This window comes from Suricata suricatta, chromosome 4 (genome assembly GCF_006229205.1).
Source record: "Suricata suricatta isolate VVHF042 chromosome 4, meerkat_22Aug2017_6uvM2_HiC, whole genome shotgun sequence".
Lineage (NCBI taxonomy): Eukaryota > Metazoa > Chordata > Mammalia > Carnivora > Herpestidae > Suricata > Suricata suricatta.
Window position 1 is genome coordinate 13,133,103 of NC_043703.1, and position 20,956 is coordinate 13,154,058.

Genomic DNA, 20,956 nt, shown 5'->3' on the forward strand with positions numbered 1-20,956 from the left:
CTACCCTGGTTAAACAATTGATGATTTACTCCTATGGCTTTCATCCCCAGAAACTCCCTTTGCTTATCCCTCACTTCTTAGTGGTCACCTAAACCTCTGACCTATGGATTTCCTCTCTTAAATGCTTTGAATCATTGTGCGTGCTATCACTAACTCAGATTGTCATTACTTCTCTGCTGGGCTACTTCAGTAGCCCCCTAACTTGTTTCCCTTTCCTCCAGTCCACCCCTCCACTCTTTCCTTACACAAACCCATCTTCTGCATTAATTCCAAGGTGAACTTTCAAAAATGCAAGTCACCACCATATGTAAAGCATTTTAAAGACACTCCAGCCCTAACTGGATGCATTTCAAACTCCTTGATAAGGCACGCAAGACACTTCTTTCCTGGCTTCTGTCTCCTTGTACAAACCTCATTTCCTACCACTCCTCTTGTCCATTTAACTCTGTTTTACCATATCCATACTTTACTCCACTGCCTGGGTCATTCCCTGCAACATCTTTCTATGTTTTGTCTACCTACTCATCGTTTCAAGGCTCGACTCAGGTGTCTCATCCTTTTGTGACTCTTCCCTGAGTGCCATGTTGCTCATCTCCAGGATATCACTCACATTTTACCCTGAGGACTGCCATTCCCATAGAAAATCACATCCATGATACCCCTGGAGATGTACGACAGAGCAGCATCACATACCATCCTGAATGAACTTGGTCACTGTCCCACTATGACTACAATGTGATCGCTGTCTCCTCTTTGAGGCATTAAGCTAAGCTCTTTAACTGTAAAGGCCATGTCTTATTCATCTTTGAATTCCTAATGCCCATCTCAGTGCCCTACATACTGTAAGCCCTCCGTAAGTTTCTGCTGAGTAAATGACTAAGTGAACAGTTGGATGAAATCATCAAAAGTCAGCCTGTGAAAGGGCAAGAACCCAAACTATACATCCAGATTTAGAATCCAGAAAAAAAGGACAAGTTTCTTTTTTTAATTTTTTAATGTTTATTTAATTTTGAGAGAGAGTTACAGAGCAGGAGTGGGGGAGGAGCAGAGAGAGACACACACACACACAGAATTGGAAGCAGGCTCCAAACTCTGTGCTGACAGCTCAGAGCCCGATGCAAGGCTCGAACCCACAAACTGTGAGATCATGACCTGAACTAGTCAGCCACTCAACCAACTGAGCCACCCAGGCACCCCAAGGACAAGTTTCTGGAGCCAGCTTATGTTGGGCCTTCTGACCATACACTCCCAAGAGAACAATGCCAACTAATGGACTGGAATGCTATTAGTCTGCTGATATTGGTACAGAAAATAACTTTATTTATATATTAAGAAATTAGGGTTCCCATCCTACTGTTTCTTCCTGCTGAACAGCTGAGTGCATGGTTTTAGACTGCAAGAGAGTCTGAGACTCTCCAAGGAGATTACCTTTATTTATTTACTTATTTCCGTATTTATATAGCTATTTATTTATTTAGTTGTTTATTTAGTGCTCTTTCTTTCTCTCTCCCTTTCTCCAGAGAATTTTAACTTAGCCACATAAACAGGAGCATACACATCTTCATATTGGGAAACTGATCATAGACTTTCTAGCCTTTACTACTTTTTTATGGGCTGTGTGTGTGTGTGTGTGTGTGTGTGTGTGTGTGTGTATTTCAAAACCCCAGAACTGATCTGGTCTAGAAGTTCTTCTGCCACCTGCTCTGGATCAAAGGAGACTCACTGTCTGGGAAGAGTAGCTTCATAATTGAATGGCATGTTTAGCTTCTCCTTAGTTTTGGAACCTAACACTAAGCTTCTCCAAAGTCACAGTTGCCAGACTCCTTGTGAATAAAAGCAGAATTCACTGACTCACTCTAGTCTGGGGCACTGGGAAAAAAAAAAGACAATGAAGACGTGGCATTTATTCTCAAGGCGCTTACCTCAAATATCAGTAAACTGCTCTCCCCACTTTATTCTGACATATCCCCACAACCCCCAATTCTCTAAGCTGGAGACTTGGAATATTCAGAAATAGCCTGAGTGCCAGTCTCACAAATCAGTGTATATCTGCAAAGTATACATGAGTCTGAGTTTCTGGAGTTAAACCAGCTCCAGAGCATCCACATTACAGAAAATATTACATTACATCCTACGTATGCCCCTTCCCCACAGTTTCAGGTAAAGAATAACTCCCAGAAATCCCCAGCCCCCCTTATATCTCTGTGTAAAAGCTGACAATGCCAATCCAGCCACACTGACAGATCATGCTGATGTAGCCATTAGGCTAATGTACTTGGGTCTTTGGGAAGAGGTCACAACAAGTATGCTTTTAAATATAAGCTCACCTAATTTACAGAAGTGGTCATTGACCTGGGGTATATGGTAAAGAGTATGTATATGGAAACAAAATGTTGTTCAAGTATCTGAGACCCATAAGACTGTAAGTTGAACAAATTAAATCTGGTAGATATTCTTAACTGAGGTGAGGTTGAGTTATTGGGCATGTGAGCTGAGGTGTGGTTGAATGCAAGAAAATCCAAGGTGGATATAAAGACAATACTCCAAAGAGGTACCGTAATTTCCCAATGAAGCAATGATCCTGTATGTTCCGTTGGTATAATGGCAGACGCTGACTGTACTATCTACAAACACCACTACATTGGGAAATTGCACTCACTGCAGCCACATCTGCCTGAATGCCTCTTTAAAAATCTCTGAGCTCATAAACTCTTATATGTTGCACAGTTATCAGAAAGATGCTGATGTACTGTGAAGTGTTTAGAACTGAAAGACAGGAAGAGCTGGATTTCAACTTGGTTCAACTAGTCCTAATTGGCTAGGAAAACTTGGGCAGGTCATTTGAATTCGCTGGGTCTTACATTCTCTTATCTATGGGCAAAAGTTTTTGTGCAGAAGGCCTTCAAGGCCCCTCTCAGTTTTAAATTTGCTTACTAGCTGATTCCACCCCTACCCTGCACTATGTATTATATCAATAAAGACAAGTCAAAAGGCTGAGTCATATTGCTCTAGGTAGCAAAGAGCAGTATAGACAGGTTGGTAGCTCACCCATATTTAAGGTAAGCTCTTTGAGATAAAGACCACTTGTTAATCATCCTTCTGCCAAATGCCCAGCACAGGGCCCCGTGCATTCTAGAAGTCTGCCAAGGTTAGTTCAGTGAAGGATAATTCCTAGTTAGAACTGTCGCTGGGAAGGGATTGCACAGGTGAGGATTACAATACCCAGACTCTCTTGCTTCTAGCTGGGGCCATATGACGAGTTTTCCTCAACTGGATATGTGTTCTTCTCAAGACAGGTGGATGTACCTTCCCCACTTCCTCTTAGAAACCGTGTTCTGAAGATGAAAGAACTCCTGGGTCCTTGCATGCTCACGTGGAGCAGAACACCCCATTTTTCACTTGTGTCAAACTGTTTCCAAAGTGAGAAGCAAATTTCCATTAAGTTAAGCCACTAAAGTTTAGGGGTTGATTTGTTATGACAGTTGTTTTTACTTTAATGAGTACACAGAGAGTAATAATTGCTTCGATGCCAAAGCACATTAGATTTGCAAGAGATAGGCTGAGGGAAAGAGGGAGAAAGGCAGGGTGAGAGAGAGAGAGAAAGAGAGAGAGAGAGAGAGAGAAGGAAAGAAGAGGAAAGCTGGGAGAAGAAGAGAGGAGAGGAAAAAGAAAAAAGAGCTGGCTTTGTTTGGAAAAGCATTTCATTTGGGAGACTGAAAGGTCAAGCTTGTAGGACTCAGACTGCAGAATTTTTACAGTAAGTCTAGAACAGAGAAGCACCTAGGACATTATGTAAGCATGACATAAGCAGTTTCCTCTGCACAGAAAGGGCTGGGGCTTGAACTAAGAAGTGTTGCACAGAAGAGCATTAGAATTGGGTCAATATCCCTGAGTAGATTTGGTCCAGTCCCACCTCTTGGTTGAAACTGTGTTGGAGAGAGGTGCACACAAGATGTTAGGAACACCAAACAGGTGAAGGGGGTGCCTATGACCCTCAGGACTCAGGCCCACCATCGGAATGAAGCCCAGGGAGATTTGAAATGCTTTGCATTATGTTGTAAGCCAACACAGTGGCCTCGCACGTTGAGGTGAACACGGGCCGAGATATTTTCACTGACTCTTCTCCATGAAGTGTAAGGGAAGGCAGCCGAGACACCGAGAGGGTCTGTGGGCTGCGGAGGTCTGGGGCCAGCTAGGAAGGGGACATGACCCCGGGACTGGAGTTCCAGATCTCCGGGCAGCAGTAGCAAAGACAGATGCGTGGCACCAGGGACCAGCCACCCTCCTTGGTGCAGTGGCCTTCATAGCAAAGTCCCAGCTGCATGGCCGCTCCAGAAGAAGCCAGAACAGAGGACTCTGGCCAGATACCCCTCCCTGAGGCTGGTGGTTCACCTGTACCCCAGCTTCCCAGGGGGGAGGACAACACAGAGGACCAGAGCATGGTCCTCAACAGACTGAACTTAAACCAAGAGGTTCACCTGAAAAAGTCTAGTCTTAAGCTGAACAATCCTCGAAAGACAAGATGCACCTTCCATCAGTACAAAGGAAGGCTCATGAGGAAATCTAATTCAGTCATAGAAAAATGAATTTTCTACGCATCCTAATTACCGTGCATAACTTGTATACCCATTAAGAACATGTAATATCCTTCTAGAAATAACACAAACCTGGTCACAAGGCCTTTTTCTGAAGTCCAGAAGAAGTAAAATGGAGAAGAGCTGTCCTCTCTCCATGACCAGAGGTGACCTCGTGCCCTAGACCTGCCTCTTTATTCCAGGGCATGGAATCTTCTTGATTTCCTGTTGGAGCCAGAAGGCCTGAGTAGAACCCAGGACCCAGAGCTAATGTCCACAACTGAGGCCAGAAAAGGTAAAACAGCCAGGCCTGTTAGGGTGATGGCTGTCCAACTTTGCTTGGGACTGAGGTGATGGGGGTGTGGCTTCTGAAACAGGGCTTCCCGTTAAAGCCCAGAGCCTCCCGGGCAGACTCATGCAAGTTCATCATTCTAGCATCTTCCCCACTGCAAGGCCCTGCCGGATGGAGGGAAGAGCAGAGGCCCTGCTGCTGGGCATGGGTGCATGCCCGTTCACAGAGCCTGGATGAGCAGGGAATTCTCCTGTGTGGTGGAGTCTTGGAACCCTTCTTCTAAGTGTGAGGTTACATAACAGAATGAAGATGGATATGATTCATCATCACCGCCACTGGAAGAACACACACACCGAAATATAATTTACAAGTGGCTCCTCTTGATGGTATTGCACAACCGAATTAGCTCCTTAAAAAAAAAAAAACACCCACTTTAAAGCACAACAGATGATCTGTACTTATGCTAGAAACCACCAAAGTTTGCTCTGGTGGCAGAAATGGCTGAGGCAAACAGGAGCGGATCTGGATTGAGTTCTGAGGGAATTGTATTTGTTACTGTACATCACACATGTGCGGGGCGATTTCCGAGATGAAAAAAAGGCCTGATCCAACTCCCCGTGTCAAACGCTTGGCTTTCGCACACGCACGCAACTTCCAAGTGCGCTAAGTACATCCAATTCCCTGCGCCGCCGGGGAGAGACTGGTGCTGATGGGCAGAGGAGGTCATGGAAGCATGCGTCTGGAATGGCAGAGACCTTGACTGTACTTCAGGATGACTGATTCCTCCCAGGAGAAACGGCTCCTGGGGGAAGGCTGTAACGCTCCACGGGGCGAACGTGTCCCAAGCATCCAGAACTGGGGGACGGGCCTGGCCACGCAGGCTCCCGGGGTGCTGCCCTGCTGAGTTTATTTTGGAAGTCTGTTTTGAATTTACAGCGCTGCCTCTTTAGGAGGGTATTTTAAGATGCTCTGCCAACCCGCAAGGGCTCCAAGTAGCTTTTGTTTCTGTACTCACACAGATGAGTTGCTAAACTAATTGAGAGACTGACCCAAATTTGTGAGTATCACGGAGTGCCGCACATGGCCTGAATTCCCGCACCCTTTGCATGCGTCTGTGTTCCTGTCCATTTGGAAGTCGCTCTTGGAACCCTTGCAAAACTCTCCCCACTCACATGTAATCAGTAAATAAATCATCAGTCCTGCTCCCAAGTGGTAATGCTCCAAGGTCCCAGGAAGAAAAATTTCAAGGGCTAAACTCTTCCAGAGGTCTTTGTTAATATAAACACAGCTTAGCAAAAACAATGACTGTTGTCTTTCTTTGTTCCATGATGGCAAAGAGCAGCTTGGGCTCAGATATTGTCCTTTCATTGACATAATTTGGGTGTCTTAGTGTCGATCTACCCAAGGTTGTAAGAGCAGGAGATTCGCCTTACAGCCTTGGAATGTTTTCATTTTTATCCTTCCAAGTGTAGTTTTCTAGCCAAGTGCATTTCAAATCATCATCAGAATTCACTGGAGAAAATAAAAGGGGGAAAATCACTTCCCACCCCTTTGTCTCCCCTCACCCCACCCCTCCAACCCCACACACAAAGGGAGGAAGGCATTTAAGGTAACTACAGGAATTTTCATTTCAAATGGGCATTTTTTGTTTAGTTTATACATCTCTTTCTCCCTTTCCTTATTCCCAGCTTTCAAACTCCTTCATGATTAATAGATATGTCAGAAAGCTTCTTCTTCTCTCTTTGGGAATTGTGCTTATAACAAAGAGTAATTTGTGCAAAAAAGCAAGTCGCTGGGAAAGGGTGGGCTGGCGGAGCTCAGGGGCGTGAAAAGGAGAGCAGTGCGGCCGGCGAGCATGGGGCGTGTGAGAGGCCAGCCAGGTGCAGCAGTTGGTGGGGACAGAAGGCTTCGGAGGGACACATCCAGGTCCAGGCTGCTGGCTCACGCTCACCTGCACTGCGTCAGGCGATGTGCCACCAGGCAGGAGTCTGCCCAGAGTCCCATCTCCAGGTTGATTCAGCCACTGACCAAATCAAGAGTCCTTCACCCCATCCCTCTATGTATTTTTTTCTTAAGCACAATAAAAACGTGGATTTGGGAAAGGTATGTCATTCCACTGCACTGAAAGCAGAAAGGAGAGACTGAGTCAACCACTTAGAGAGAAAAGTGAGAAAAAGGAAAAAAAAAAGAATCTAGAGGCTAGCTATTCAAAGTGTGGTCCACTGACCGGAGGCATTCACGTCTTCTGGGAGCTCATTAGAAATGCATGGTCTCAAACCTCAACCCAGATCTACGGAAAAGGAATCTGCATCTAGCATTCCTAGTGATTCACCTGCACGAGCAAATTTGAGAAGTGCTGACCTGAGAAGTCACAGGGGGGCTTTTTTTCTTAATCTCTTTTTTAAAACATTTTTATTTATTATTGAGAGACAGAGCAAGACAGAGCATGAGCAGGGGAGGGACAGAGAGAGGGGGAGACACAGAATCTCCAGGCTCTGAGCTGTCAGCACAGAGCCCAATGCAAGGCTCGAACTCACAGATGGCCAGATCATGACCTGAGCCAAAATGGAAGCTTAACCGCCTGAGCCACCAGGGGCCTCATCTCACATGGGGGGCTTTTAACAATGACAAAAGCTCACCCTCTGGTGCAGTAAGGCACATACTCCAGTATTTAAAAACAAGCAAAAACAAAACAAAACTCCTCTGATGATCTGAGTGGGCATCCAGAGTTGAGAGCCACTAATACACAGCAGAACAGTGGTTCCCAAAGTATGGTCTCCAGACCAGGAGCAGCGAGTGGCTGGGGAACCTCCTAAAAAGGCAGACACCTGGGCCCCATCCAGACTCTGGGATGGGGGGCCGCAATCAATGTTTTAACAAGCTTTCCAAATATTTATCCAGAAGAGCTATAGAAGGACCCCAGGTAAGAGTAAGGGCTGTAAATACATTCAATTCTACTACTCAGAACCTCCCAGAAATACCCAGTACCTGTGGTAGGAAGTCTAGACTTTTGAAATGACATTCTAGGTTCTGCATGAATTAATCCAACATGTCTTTCTAAATATATATCCTCCATAATTTCCTTTAACGCATGCTTGCTAAACTGAGTGGACTGGGTCCCATGCAGCTATAAGACACTGATTCTGTGCTTCCAAAGCTGTAACTTTAGCTAAGTTCATAATCTCCCTGAACACAGCGACCTAGGTGCTTAACCTTCTTTGCCTACACTAGGCTCTTCGTCCTGTCCTCCTAGGCCAGATTCTGTTCATTCTTTAAGGCCATGTCCAAATGCTATCTCCTACTAGTTGGTGCCCCCCGCGAGAATGAAGCTCTCTCCCCATGTTTCTTATAGTATTTGCTCATTGAATACGTTTCACTGTTTTCTATCAGTCATTCGCCTGATGCTTTGGCCGTCAGCCATATTTACTGTTCCTGAAACACAACAGTGTTTTCTTCTCCCTCACTACTCAGCATCTAGCACTGCCCTCTGCACACAAATACTGATCACATTGCAATGAATGGGTCTGAGGGTTCTCCAGAGATTTTGCAGACCATAAGATGAATCATGACTGCTTTTTTAGATACAGTGAGCAAGCACAGAATTCCAAACTAGCCAACAAGAGCACAGACACCATGAGTCTAAGGAAGGTGACTGTTCCAAAAATTAGATTTCAAAATAAGTCTAAGTCACGTCCTCAAAAACCCATAAAAAGAAATTATATCAAGTTTTACACTACTTGGCACATATTAGTCATTCAGTAATTATTTTGTTAGATGAAGTTTTAGATGAATATTGATAGAAAATTTTCTGAACAAGAGCTCTGGAAAACTAAAAATGTTTTCATGTATATATATATATATACATATATATATATATATATATATAGAGAGAGAGAGAGAGAGAGTATATATTTATATAACCCTTTTAAAAATTTAAATATATATAAAATTTAAATTTAAATATAAATTACACATAACCTTTTAAAAAATCTTTTAAAAGTTTATTTATTTATTTTGAAAGAGAGAGCAAATGAGCACCAGTAGGGGAAGGGCAGAGAGAGAGAGAATCCCAAGCAGACTCTGTGCTTTATGAGCAGAGTCTGATGAGGGGCTCAATCCCATGAACCTCAAGATCATGACCTGAGCCGAGATCAAGAGTCAGATGCTTAACCAACTGAGCCACCCAGGGGCCCCTACGTGAAACCCTTTATTGAAATCTGATTTGGCTTAACCCTTTGCCAGACACATTACAAACTTTATCTCACAATCTTCATAACCCTGAGAGAGAGATTTTTTTATTCTCCCTTCTTGGGTAAATTCAGGCTGCAGAAAGTTAAATAAGGCATGGAGAGCATCTGGCTAGACAGGGTGCAGGACAAGGACCCACCTCAGACCTCGCTAGGTCCAGAACATCTCTGCTCTCTAGTATATAAAAATGCTTGGTGTTTCAAAGATTTCAAAAGATTTATTTCTCCTATGTGACTTTGTAGACTTTGTGTCTATTTCTCCTTTTTATGTTTGTCATTAACTACATACTTCTGAATGATAAAGCAACCAATAGGGCTTTGTGAGAATGATGAGCCCTTTTAGTGAGAGATTAGAGAGGGAAAAAAGGAAGCAAGTGAGGAGGGAACAGGACCTGTGCTGTGAATGGAGTGCAATATATCTGCACTGCTGGGCCTGCTATGCCTCTAAGAATTTAAACTGAATTTAAATTGCACCTGGTAAAATACCTCACACACACAGGCATTGGCAACCTACCACCACATGCCAAGGGCAAAGGGTGAAAGACTTCACAGTAGTTTGTTTCAGGTGCTGCCAACGATGTGCTGAAAAGATCTGCAAAATATGTGATTTTGCCCTCCTACCTCCCTTTATTAGCGGCACTACCAGCTCATGCAAAGTGCTATCTCATATCCTTAGGCTCTGAGATCTTGTTTTTAGAGTGTTTCCCTACAGGATCTGCCTTCCTGCCTCTTACATTTAAAAATGATCCCTCTTCTCAATCTCAATCTCCCACTTTTATCCAAGACAGCCAATTTGTCATTGAATGATAAAGTCACTTTATACTAAGGGGTGAGTGACTGATAAAAAAAAAAAGACACTTACGATCTTAAATGAGTCTTCAATCAGTTAAGCATGTAGAATTAGCTTGAAAGGTGACTGACCTTAGAAGTGTATATGGTTATTTGGGGGAGGATTTGATTTCCTTGGATTTATTTTCTTGTTTAATCCTTATTTTCCAGGACAGAAAATTAATGGCCATCACTTGTAAAAGGCAGGAGACTCTTGATCTAACCTAGTTCTCTGTGATGGGCAGGGTTTAAAACTATGACTTTGATTCTGATTCTCTCCGGTTTATCAGACAACAAAACTCATCAGTATGTAAATTAAGCTCAGAGAGGCTGAGGTCAAAGTCAAGCACAACATAAGAACAGAGAAAAATTAGGGATGTTCAGGAAAGAAGAGCTCAGTGCCACAAAGGAGAAATGAAATGGGGCTCTGGAGTCAACACCACCACACACAGAAGTTGTCATGGAAACCCCCGTTGGAAAGCAGGCAGTTGGAGTCTGGAAACTGGATGAAGCAAGACTTGATGTCAAGGAGGGGGGTAGACAGGAAAGGCTGAAGCCCCAAAACGAAGTCAGATACCTCAGGGTAATGGAGTCATCATGCCATCACTGTGCCTGTGAATGTCTACATCTCGGCTACAAGTATCGGAGCATTCCAGATCTGTCCAGCCAGGAGGTCTATGAGTAAATGTGTTAGAATCTTCCTTTTATGGCATTGCAGTGTTCATGACTCATCCTGCAGAACAATGTGATAGGTGGGCGGAATCTCTTTTAAAAGATCCCCAAGAAGAATAGGTAGTATGTCCATATCTAATTTTTAGCAGAAATGCTTTCTCCACTAAAGTATTAAGAGTGGAGGCAGGTGAAACAATCGCTGCCGTGATGTTTTGTACTAAGCGTTCCCCTATGATTATGGCCATGAGGATTGTGCAGGCATATCAAAGACTGACTTCCCTGTTTTCTGGCTCAAACAAACTCTGAGATTGTATGATTACATGGACTTATAGCATTGGCACTCGTAATGCACATGGATTGGTTTTCCATAAATTACCTCTTAAAGAAGAGTCTGTTGTACTCAATGTGCACATGTGGTTACAAAATTTTTCCAGAGAGGAAAAGCAGACAGTGTGCCAGAGAAAAGAAAGAACTCTTTCAGTAGCACAGAAAAACTACAGAGGGCTAATTCAAAAGCAGAATATAAGTGTATGTTCTGTTACCTGAATATGGAATAAGACATTCTTTGGGACAGCAAGGGGTATATATGAGGAAAAGGTAAAACAAGTTGCCCTAATGTAATATGTAAGGGAAATAGAGCTGGTGACTTTAGCAATATGAAGATCTGTCACGAGTGGCTCTGACAAGACTAACTGGTCTCTGCTTCTATGTTACATAACATAACGTGTATTCACTCTGATCCTTGTGACTTCCTTTTGTTTTGGTGAGTTATGCACCAGCTTGAAGTTGGATCCAAGGATTTGAAGTGGAATGGTAGGGGTAGAAGAATGCTATACTTTAAGCATTTGGTGCATTACTAGCTTAATGACATTATCATGACTAAGAGACATGCGGGGTCTTCAAAACTAGGCAAGGAGAGAAAGGAAAACTAGGACAAACAGGGATGAGGTGGGACCCAGGCCAAGGGAGCAAACTTGGTTGTATGATTTGTCACCTGTAGGGCTGGGTTAGCCAACGTTGGTTGGGACCCAAAAGTGAAGAAAGAATGAGAGCAGAAGTTCCCATGCAGAAATATCGAAGATGGTGATGGCTAGAATTCCATGGTTAGATAACATTAGTTGGAAACCAAAAGTGAATAAGGAATGAAAGCAGAAGTTTCCAGGCTGAAATATCGAAGGTGGGTGATGGCACCCCTGTGTTTCCAGGGAGACTGTCTAGGTTGGAGCACAAGTTTAAGAGGCAGAGTAGATAAGAGGCTATAGTTGAGTTTCTTGAGATGATTATCCAGCAAAGTTTAAAAAAGGTACAAGGATCTTGGCCAAGTGGGCGGGGATCCACTGTAGTGGATGCATTTCTGCAGAAGACTTAGAATACAGAATGCAGATGATTCTGAAGCAGGAGTAGAATCCTATAGACCTGTGCAACCACAGAGGGAGCAGAAAGGTTGTGTCTCAGTGAACTCGAAGCTGTGGCTGGGCTTTAACGCATTTCCAAATCGTTGGCTACCAGATCTGTGTTAGTAAAGGTCTGGTCAGGAAAATAAAAACTACTCCAGATATTTCCAGAAGAAAAAAAGATTTATGAGGGAGTTAAGGGCTTGCAAAACGCTTGGGACATAAGGGTAACAAAGGTCAATGAATGCAGGAATAAGGACATGCAGGAATTACAGGGAACTCTAGCCAGTGATTTCAGATGCCTGCAGCAGCACTACAGGTGACTGCAGAAGGCCTTCTGGAAGCCATGGCCAAAGCCTCCAAAGCTGCTTGTGGCTGCAGGAACAACATTGGTGTCAACTTCTCTTCTACTTTCAAATTTCACTTGATATTTTCTCTTTGGCACACTCTAAGTGGGAAACCTCTGAAAAAGCTTCTGGGACATGTAGTTTCCACATTTTACAACCCACATGATTCTGGGAGAACACAGAAGGGAGAAAGAGGTGCTCTGGCACAAGGTCTACATGAGAGACACTAATAATATCCCACTTGCTGGTGGAGATGTGATCCTGAGATGATTTCTTGAAATGAGTTGGTAAGGCTGAGTCTGGGTGAGATCGATGCTAGGAAGCAAAGCCCAGTAGACTCCGTAGTCAGAGCCGAATGGAAGGGTGGCTGGAAGAGTGTGTGGGGCCACACGGGGGAACACAGTAGGTGCAATGTGATGACCTCCAGGAGTGACACAGGATGCGCTTTGAATTGGAACTTTCACTGGAGCATGGAGCATAAATGGGAGTCAGAAAGCACAGCTGACTGAGGGCAGGCAAGCTAGGAGGAAGACTCTACAGCAACCCAGACCTTCAACTGATAGTTACTAAAAGGGCTTTATGAATAAAAAAATTATTCCAGAGCAAGCAAAAATTTAAGTAGCCTGAAATAGGGCAGCAATGTTGGAACTAGAAGGAAAAAGGTAGAAATCTGAGCCATTGAAAAGGAAGTTGATAACTCAGTGGATACTGGGGAGGGAAAAGAGGCCAAACAGGACTTCCTGGTTTGTGATTTGGGTAACCTTGTGAATGGTACTACTAATTGAGATACTACTTGAACACAGACTAGAAGGTGGACTTGAGTCATTGTGTTTTGGGAGGCACATTATGATGTCTAAGTGAAAGGCCCAGGAATTCACTGAAGATGGGGATGTGGGTTGGGTTGGTCTTCCCCATTTCTGTGGACTAATCAGATAGGTCTTATATGCAGAGAGAAGTAAAAATAACCTACACATGTGACATCGGCTCTTCCCTAGTCTTATTCCCTCACCAAGTCTAATGTCTACCATCCAACTATCAGTACTTTGCATTGTCAGCTTTACATTAAAAGACTTCAGCTTTTGTACCTGCATGTCTCCTGCAGCATGGGGGTGAGGGGGTGGGATCACCACTTTCATCCACCACTTAGCCTGAAGACAGTCCGGGGCATTTCTGTGTCACACTTACAACTCGCCTCTGACCTCGATCTAAGAACAAGGCCAGGAGGAAGTGGAGCTAGAAGAACCTTTTAGAGGCACCTGGGGGGCTCAGTCAGTTAAGCGTCTAACTTCATCTCAGGTCCTGATCTCATGGTTCGTGAGTTCAAACCCCACATCGGGTTCTGTGCTGACAGCTCAGAGCCTGGAGCCTGTTTTGGATTCTGTCTCTGTCCCTCTTTGCCCCCTCCCCTGCTTACATTCTGTCTCTCTCTCAAAAATAAGTAAACATAAAAAAAGAACCTCTCAATCCTACACAAGGCAGGGATAGTCAGAGAGACATGTAGGGTTGTGGATAGAGAGAACAGAGCCGTCCTGCAATGATCTCTTCTTCTGTCCTGTCTCCTTTCCCGATTTAAAATTCGTATTTCTTTATTAATAACTTGATTCCTGAAATTCCAGGTGATTCCAAACCCATCAAAACAAAAAGAATTCATCAGCTAGAATCGTGAGTCCATTAAGATCGAATGGTACATCTCCACGAAATAATGATTTACATTGTACAATAGATTAATAAAAATAAAAACCTGCTCTGTTGGAAGGGAAATATATCAAAGAATCTTTTCAGGCTATCTAAATGACATGAGATAATATTGTGAGAAAACCCAGAGAGAGAGAAAACAAGAGATAGAGAAGGTACTGACTAAGAAAAAAGCATGACTGAAAACCCGCAAGCCAGTAAAGTGGTGTGACTCAGAGCTCCAAGTTTTGGGTAGACAGCTGAAGCCAGAGAACATTCAGAGCTGCGGACAAACACTCAAGTTAAGCATTCGGTAGAGCAGGGGCTCCCAGTGCAACGACCAGTCCTACAGCTCTGCTGAGGTCATTATCAGTGTGTTGATTAATACGGCTCCGGAGAGCCCCTCCTAGCCAAAAGCGAGGGGCTTTACAGGTGGTTCCAAGTGGACTCACAACATTGCTCATTTCAACCTGCTCCAAAGCATTCAAGAAAACAATCATATGTCAAGAACTACATAATATTTTCCATATAATTTTGATTGTTTCAAATCATCAAAAACACTAAAAGGAGGGGTCCTCATAGGTACAGGATAGTATGGGGCCTAAAACCCTTCCCAAATGCTTTCAGGCTAGTGTTGTTTTTATGTACTTTATTTATTTATACAAACATAAAGACCCGTGGCCAGGGGCGCCTGGGTGGCTCAGTCGGTTAAGTGTCCAACTTCATCTCAGGTCATGTTCTCGCGGTTTGTGGGTTCAAGCCCCGCATCAGGTTCTGTGCTGACAGCTCAGAGCCTGGAGCCTGCTTCAGATTCTGTGTCTCCCTCTCTCTGTGTCCCTCCCTTGTTCACATTCTGTCTCTGTCTTAAAAATAAATAAACATTTAAAAAATTTTTTTTAAATAAATAAAGACACTTGGCCAGCAAACAGTTTGGAAACCACTAGCTTAAAGGAGTGGTATGTCCGACAGAATTAGGTGTTAGACGGAAACATGACACAGAACGGGACGTGAAGAAGCCAGGGCCACATCCCCCTGAGAGGGGAATCACTTCCTTGATGTGCTAGCATCATCCTGTAGGTGCCAGCTTGCAAGGAAGGAGGGGGCACATCTCTCCCTAACTCTGGATTCAGGGGCTTCACAATAGCAGCTCAAAACTGGCCATGATGGGAGTGTTTACACCATAGAAACTGGCAAATGCCACATGAATCCGGGCCTTTTCTTTTTTCCCCCTCAGACAGCTGGTTATAAACACTTGCCAACATACCACTGGAACTTAATCCAAAGACAATTTAGCCAGTAAAACTGCCAAAGCCCCGTGAAACTTTGGCCATGGTCAAGGGACATGTGGAGATTTGTAGAACCCAGAAAGAGAAGAAGGAGTTCTTGGAAAACACCCCTTTGCTATGTAGTCAGAGACAGAGCCATAGACAAAGGGTCTGAGACTTGATATGGAAAGGGCCACGTGGCAGGCGCTGCTCAAACAAGGGGTGAAGAACCCTCCCCACTTGACCAAAGACTCCGCATAAAGGAAGGAGTTGGGGGAGCCAGGAAGGTTGAGACTCAGAAGGAGTCCTTCAGTATCCAGGTCATTCTGACAGCGAACTTCTGCTTCTGCTGCTGGAGTCCAAACAAAAGAAAAATGGGCTCCAGCAGCACATTCCTTAGGTATCACAGAACTTTCCTGCCCCAAAGAGTCCGCAAGCCCCGGGTTAAGTAAGTGAGTGACATCACAGAAGCTCTTTCTGAGAGGCTCCAGAAGGACATCATCCATCTGTGATGTCTGCGGTTCCCTCCTGACTGAAGCAAAGACTGGAAAATCGTTCTGCTTCCTCCCTGGGTCCTAAGCCTCTTTGGCAAGATGTGTCATTAACCGTAAAATGGCTTCCAGCAAAGTACAGGGAAAGTAGAAGCTGTCACACACAGAATGAGAGAGGCTCTGGCAGCCCCGTGGAAGGGAGTTTCGTTCTGTTTTGAGGACGAAGTCGATTTCTTTGAATGAGTCTGGGACAAGCCTGCCTCTGTCTGACATACCCTGTCTAAGTCGTACTGAGGTCTGTGTGTTTAAGACGTAGGGACCAGCTCAGGCGGTGAACGCACACAACCCTGTGGGGCCACATGGGGTCCTTCCTGTTTTCACCAGCTGCCTGGCAACTGTGTGTCACAGTCATTGGGCAGCGAAGCGTGAGAGTGAAAGCAATAGTGCTTGTTCATCTCAACCCTGAGACCCAAGCCTATTATTTAAAATAAATGTTTTTTTAAGTTTATTTATTTTGAGAGAGAGAGAGCAGGGGAGGAGCAGAGAGAAAAACCCAACCAGGGTCCATGCTCAGCACAGAGCCTGATGAAGGGCTCAGTTTCATGACCCTGAGATCATGGCCTGGGCCAAAATCAAGAGTTGGACACTTAACCAACTGAGCCACTGATGTGCAACTTTTTAAAAAATGTTTTCATTTCATTTTTTGTAAAGTAGGCTCAACAATCAATATGGGGCTTGAACCGATGGCCCCCAAATCAAGTCAGATGTTCTACTGACTGAACCAGCCAGGGACCCCTCTCTGAGAACCAAGTTCAAAGGCAATTAATATCTTCCCAAAGAAGGCTGAGGGTAGGCACGTTTTTCCTAGAAGGTGGCAATTTCCCTGATGGCTTCTTCTCCAAGAGTATATTTTGCTTTCTCAGGAAAACATTGACTTTATTATTTAGAAAAAGATTTGAAGTATGTGAGGACAGCTTTAAGAGCTGATGTTTAAAATAGTTAACTAGTGTAATATGGACACTGACCAATCAGACTGGTGTTGGCATCAGTGGGAGGTTCCTGAAGACCCCCCGTGTGCCAGCCTTAACTCCTTAGATGCTGGATTGTGAGAGATGGTGCCCTAGGTAGAGCACTGGGAAGCAGGACGCTCTGGGAGCTAGGGGGGGACACCAACCACTGTGGGAACAGTGCAATGCTTAAGGACCAATCAAGCTGTAACTGTGCATCGTGGCCATGGAAACTTGACCATCCAGGACTTCATGGGCCAAAGGGGAGGAAAAGTCACCTTTGGCTGAGTTTCAGTTTTTATTGTTGCTACTCAAGTGCCTGATTTTGTGAGTTCTGGTCCGAAGAGCAGGAGTCCTGGATTTATAGTTCTTAAGCCCCTGTTAAATTTCAAGTTGTTCCTTGATTTTCCTATCTTTGCAGGTCTTTTCTATTTTTTAAAAGCACCCTTTGATGTCACTTTGATGACGTTTATTTATCTTCTCCAAACCTGCTACGACACTAGTACCTTTAGTTGCAAAACTGATTCACGCTCGATGTTCTATATTTAGCAACCAACTGAGAAGGATCTGAGTCTGCACTTAGCCCTAAATAGCTACAAATGAGGGAGTAGCAACAGCACCCCTTTGAAAGCCGCTGTAGAAAGCGCTCTGCCAGGGGGTGGTGTGACATCAGGGACTTACAGGTGTGTGGATGAGCTGTAAGCGGACAGGAAATCCAGGTAGTAGCTGATTGAAGAATCCGAGTGGTTTACTATGAAGCAGCTTCCCCACTTTTTTCCAGATGGGTTGTAAGGCAACATTTCAGCGTGTTTATCTGTCTGCCCAACCCTATTTAGCAAAAAATGATTGCTCTTTGCTTCTTGTTACCAGGATCAGATGATACTATGGTAACCAGGCTGCATAAAAGGGAGGGGGCGGGGGAAATGCTGCCTAGCAACTTGAAGATTTTTAAAAGGCAAGTACTCATTTTAACAGCAACAGTTTCTCAAATGCCAGTTTTGAGGAGAGAAAAGAGAACATTAGAGAAAGCAAATGGAATGACACAGAAAAGGAATGAAACTAAGCGCTTGGGAGTTTGGCAGGGTCCCTGCTGACTGATGGGGAAACTGAGGCTCCTGGAGGGTGAGTGGCATTCTCAGGGTTGGCCGGCCAGGCAGGGGCGAGACTGGAACTAACATGCAGACATCCTGATCCCAAATTCCACACCCTTTATCCCACCATGCTTAAAAAAAAAAAAAAGAAAGAAAATCTGGGAGAGGAAAAGATGAAAAAGCCGCACGAAAGTGTCCACAATGTGAAAAGAGATGGACATCTGTTTTTCCAGGTAGAAACTCAGCAGAAAAGAGAAAATACATTTGAATGTATTTATTTAGGGCAAGAGATGGTGACGGGCAGAGACAGTGCTGAGTTCCGGCCTCCCCTGGAAGGACTGGAGGTGGCCTGTCCCTGGAACATGGTCTGGAGGAATTCCTGGACATTGCAAAGACTCAACGCAGAGGGGCTGGAGGAGAGAGGAGGGTTGGGAAGGGGTGTGGAGGGAACACGGAGGGCGAAAAGCTTGCACTGATTTAGGAAAAAGACAGCGGGAAACACAGGCCTCAACCTAGATGACCACGGTCTCGACCAGGGCTATAACCAAAGGTGGCCGGAGCGCCCACTGCTTCCCGGCTCCTCTGCCCTGGAGACCAAGTACTAGGTGACTTACAAACCAGAGGTTCAAATGCAGAGTCGCTGTGGGGTTCGGCCTGATGCGCGTGTGCCCAGGAGCGTGACCCGCAACCGCAAGCAAGTATGTCAGGCGAAGGAGCCTTCCCCCAGGCAGACAGACCCGGAGTGTCTGTGATGCCTTGTCCTCAACTGTCTCGGTGCTGGAGAAAGGCCATTCAAGTCGGATCCAAGGCCTATGTTAGGCCCAAGCTAGTCCAAGCTAGTGGAGGGCCTGTCTCTGTTTCTGGTGCCTGGAGGGCCGCCTGGATGCAAACTCTTCGTTCACTCTGTCACTCATCACTCCAGGAGCCCCTGACGGAGGCCGACTCAGTGCCAGGTCTCCTCCGCCCTGGGCCTTCGGCTGCCCTGCAAGGGGAGGACCCCCAGGCCCAGGCTTCCAGGCCCTGGCACGTGCCTCCCAGAAGAGGCGTCTCCTTCCCGTGTAATAATACAGCACTGACAGAGCGAGCACAGCGGTCACAGCCACATTATGGGCTGGCTCCTCTCTGCGTTCTTTCCACTCGCTCCTAATTGTGTGGATGCAGAGTCAGCAAGAAACAGCGCAGGGACTGCTTCTTCCTGTGTGTAGTTCAGCTCAAAGGCTGTTGGCTCCTAAGGAACCAGAAGCCACCAAACAGAAGTTCTAATGAGCCAAGAGTTTGAGGAGTGGGAAGGGGGGACGGGGGCAAGCCTTTCTTACTCGGGGCACAAAGACACGAAAGGAGGGATCTTCTGCGTTCTAGTCTTAATTTTGCCCTTGGCTCTTCCGCCCACCTTGTCATCACCCCTGTCCCCAGTGCACCCACATACTCCAGCCATAGTGAATCAATCTTCTTTCCTTCCTTCCTTCCTCTCTCCCTCCCTCTCTCCTTTCCTCCCTCCCTTCCTTCCATTTTGAGAGAGATAGAATGTGAGTGGGGGAGAGGCAGAGGGAGAGGCAGACATATATTCCTAAGCAGGCTCTGCTCTGTCAGCCTAGAGCCCAACACAAGGCTTGAACCCACAAACAGCAGGATCGTGATCTGTGCGGAAATCAGAAGCTTAACGGACTGAGCCACCCAGGCGCCCCCCTCCCCCCACATAAACAAATACTTGAGAACTCCACAATTCCTTCCACATGTTCTTTCACCCCGTTCCCTGTTCACGGGAAGGTCCCCTCACAAGATAACGCATTCGGTCTCGGGCTACCACAGCTAACTGACATTTGTGCCATTTTTTAAAAAGCACAAACCGGGGCGCCTGCATGGCTCAGTTGGCTAAGCTTCTGACTCTTGGTTTTGACTGAGGTCATGATCTCACAGTTGGTGAGTTCAAGCCTGGCATCCGGGCTCTGTGCTCACAGTGCAGGGCCTGCTTGGGATTCTCTCTCCTTCTTTCTCTGCCTCTATCCACCCCTCTCAAAAACAAAAACTTAACAAAAATAAAAAGCACAAATTATTTTCAAAATTATAATCTCAATGAACTAAAAAACAATCAGTGTTAGTTGTTTAGGTAGCAATGTCCCCCCCCCCTTTTTTTTATAGATAAGGTCATGAGAGATAGTTTAGTCGGACTTCTCCAGCTTACCCCCACGGGTCACTAGTAGGGCGTGGGTGAGGCCTGGGATAAGGTCCAGCTCCAAATCCCCTGCCCTTCAAGGACTTGCAAACCTCCTTCTCTTGCGGCTTACATTAATTAAACCCAAACCTGCCTTTTAGAGCAAAGCAAAACAAATACACCCTCTCTTTCAAATATTGGCCCTCCAAATATTTGAAGGCAGCTACTGGCGCTTGCTCCTCACACTTGAAAGTGCACAAAACTCACCTGGGGAGTTTGTGAAGCTACAGACTCTGATTCACTGGCTTTGGACCAGGCCGGGGATCCCCACTGCTAACAAGCCCCACCTCCTCTCAAATCAGCTGCTCAGAGGAGAAAAAAAATGTGTATCATCTTCAAAGTCAAGAAAAAGAACTTGCGCGTTCCTTATTGTTTGCTGTTTCCCTGCGTGCATAAAAACGCCTCACTTGCATGGAACATTTAATAAATGTCTCTTGTGTTGGACACGGTAAAATAAAGTACCTTCTCCTCCTTCTCTTTCTTTAGAAAGGGCCTTTGTTCCCTGTTACTCAACTTATCTGAAGAACACAGTCGTCACCTCTTAAGTCCCTGGTGCCTGTGACATTGAGCCTCAGGTGCCCAGCATGGTTCCTGAAACGCATGGTGGGGGACGGGAGGTGGGGGTTGGCGTCTAATAAATGTCATGATCACCCCACCACACAAAACCGAACGGAACCCGGACACGTATCAGTTGCCAGAACACTGTATCCTCCCCGGAACGAGACGGGAAAGATGCTCCCACGGGAGAGCGCCCGCGGCAAGGGCCGCCCCTGAGGCCTCTCCCGAAGCGGGGGGCGCAGGGGCTCGCAGTCGGCGGCGAGGCGGCGGGAGGCGCCCGGGCGAGCTCTGGCGCCCTCTGCCG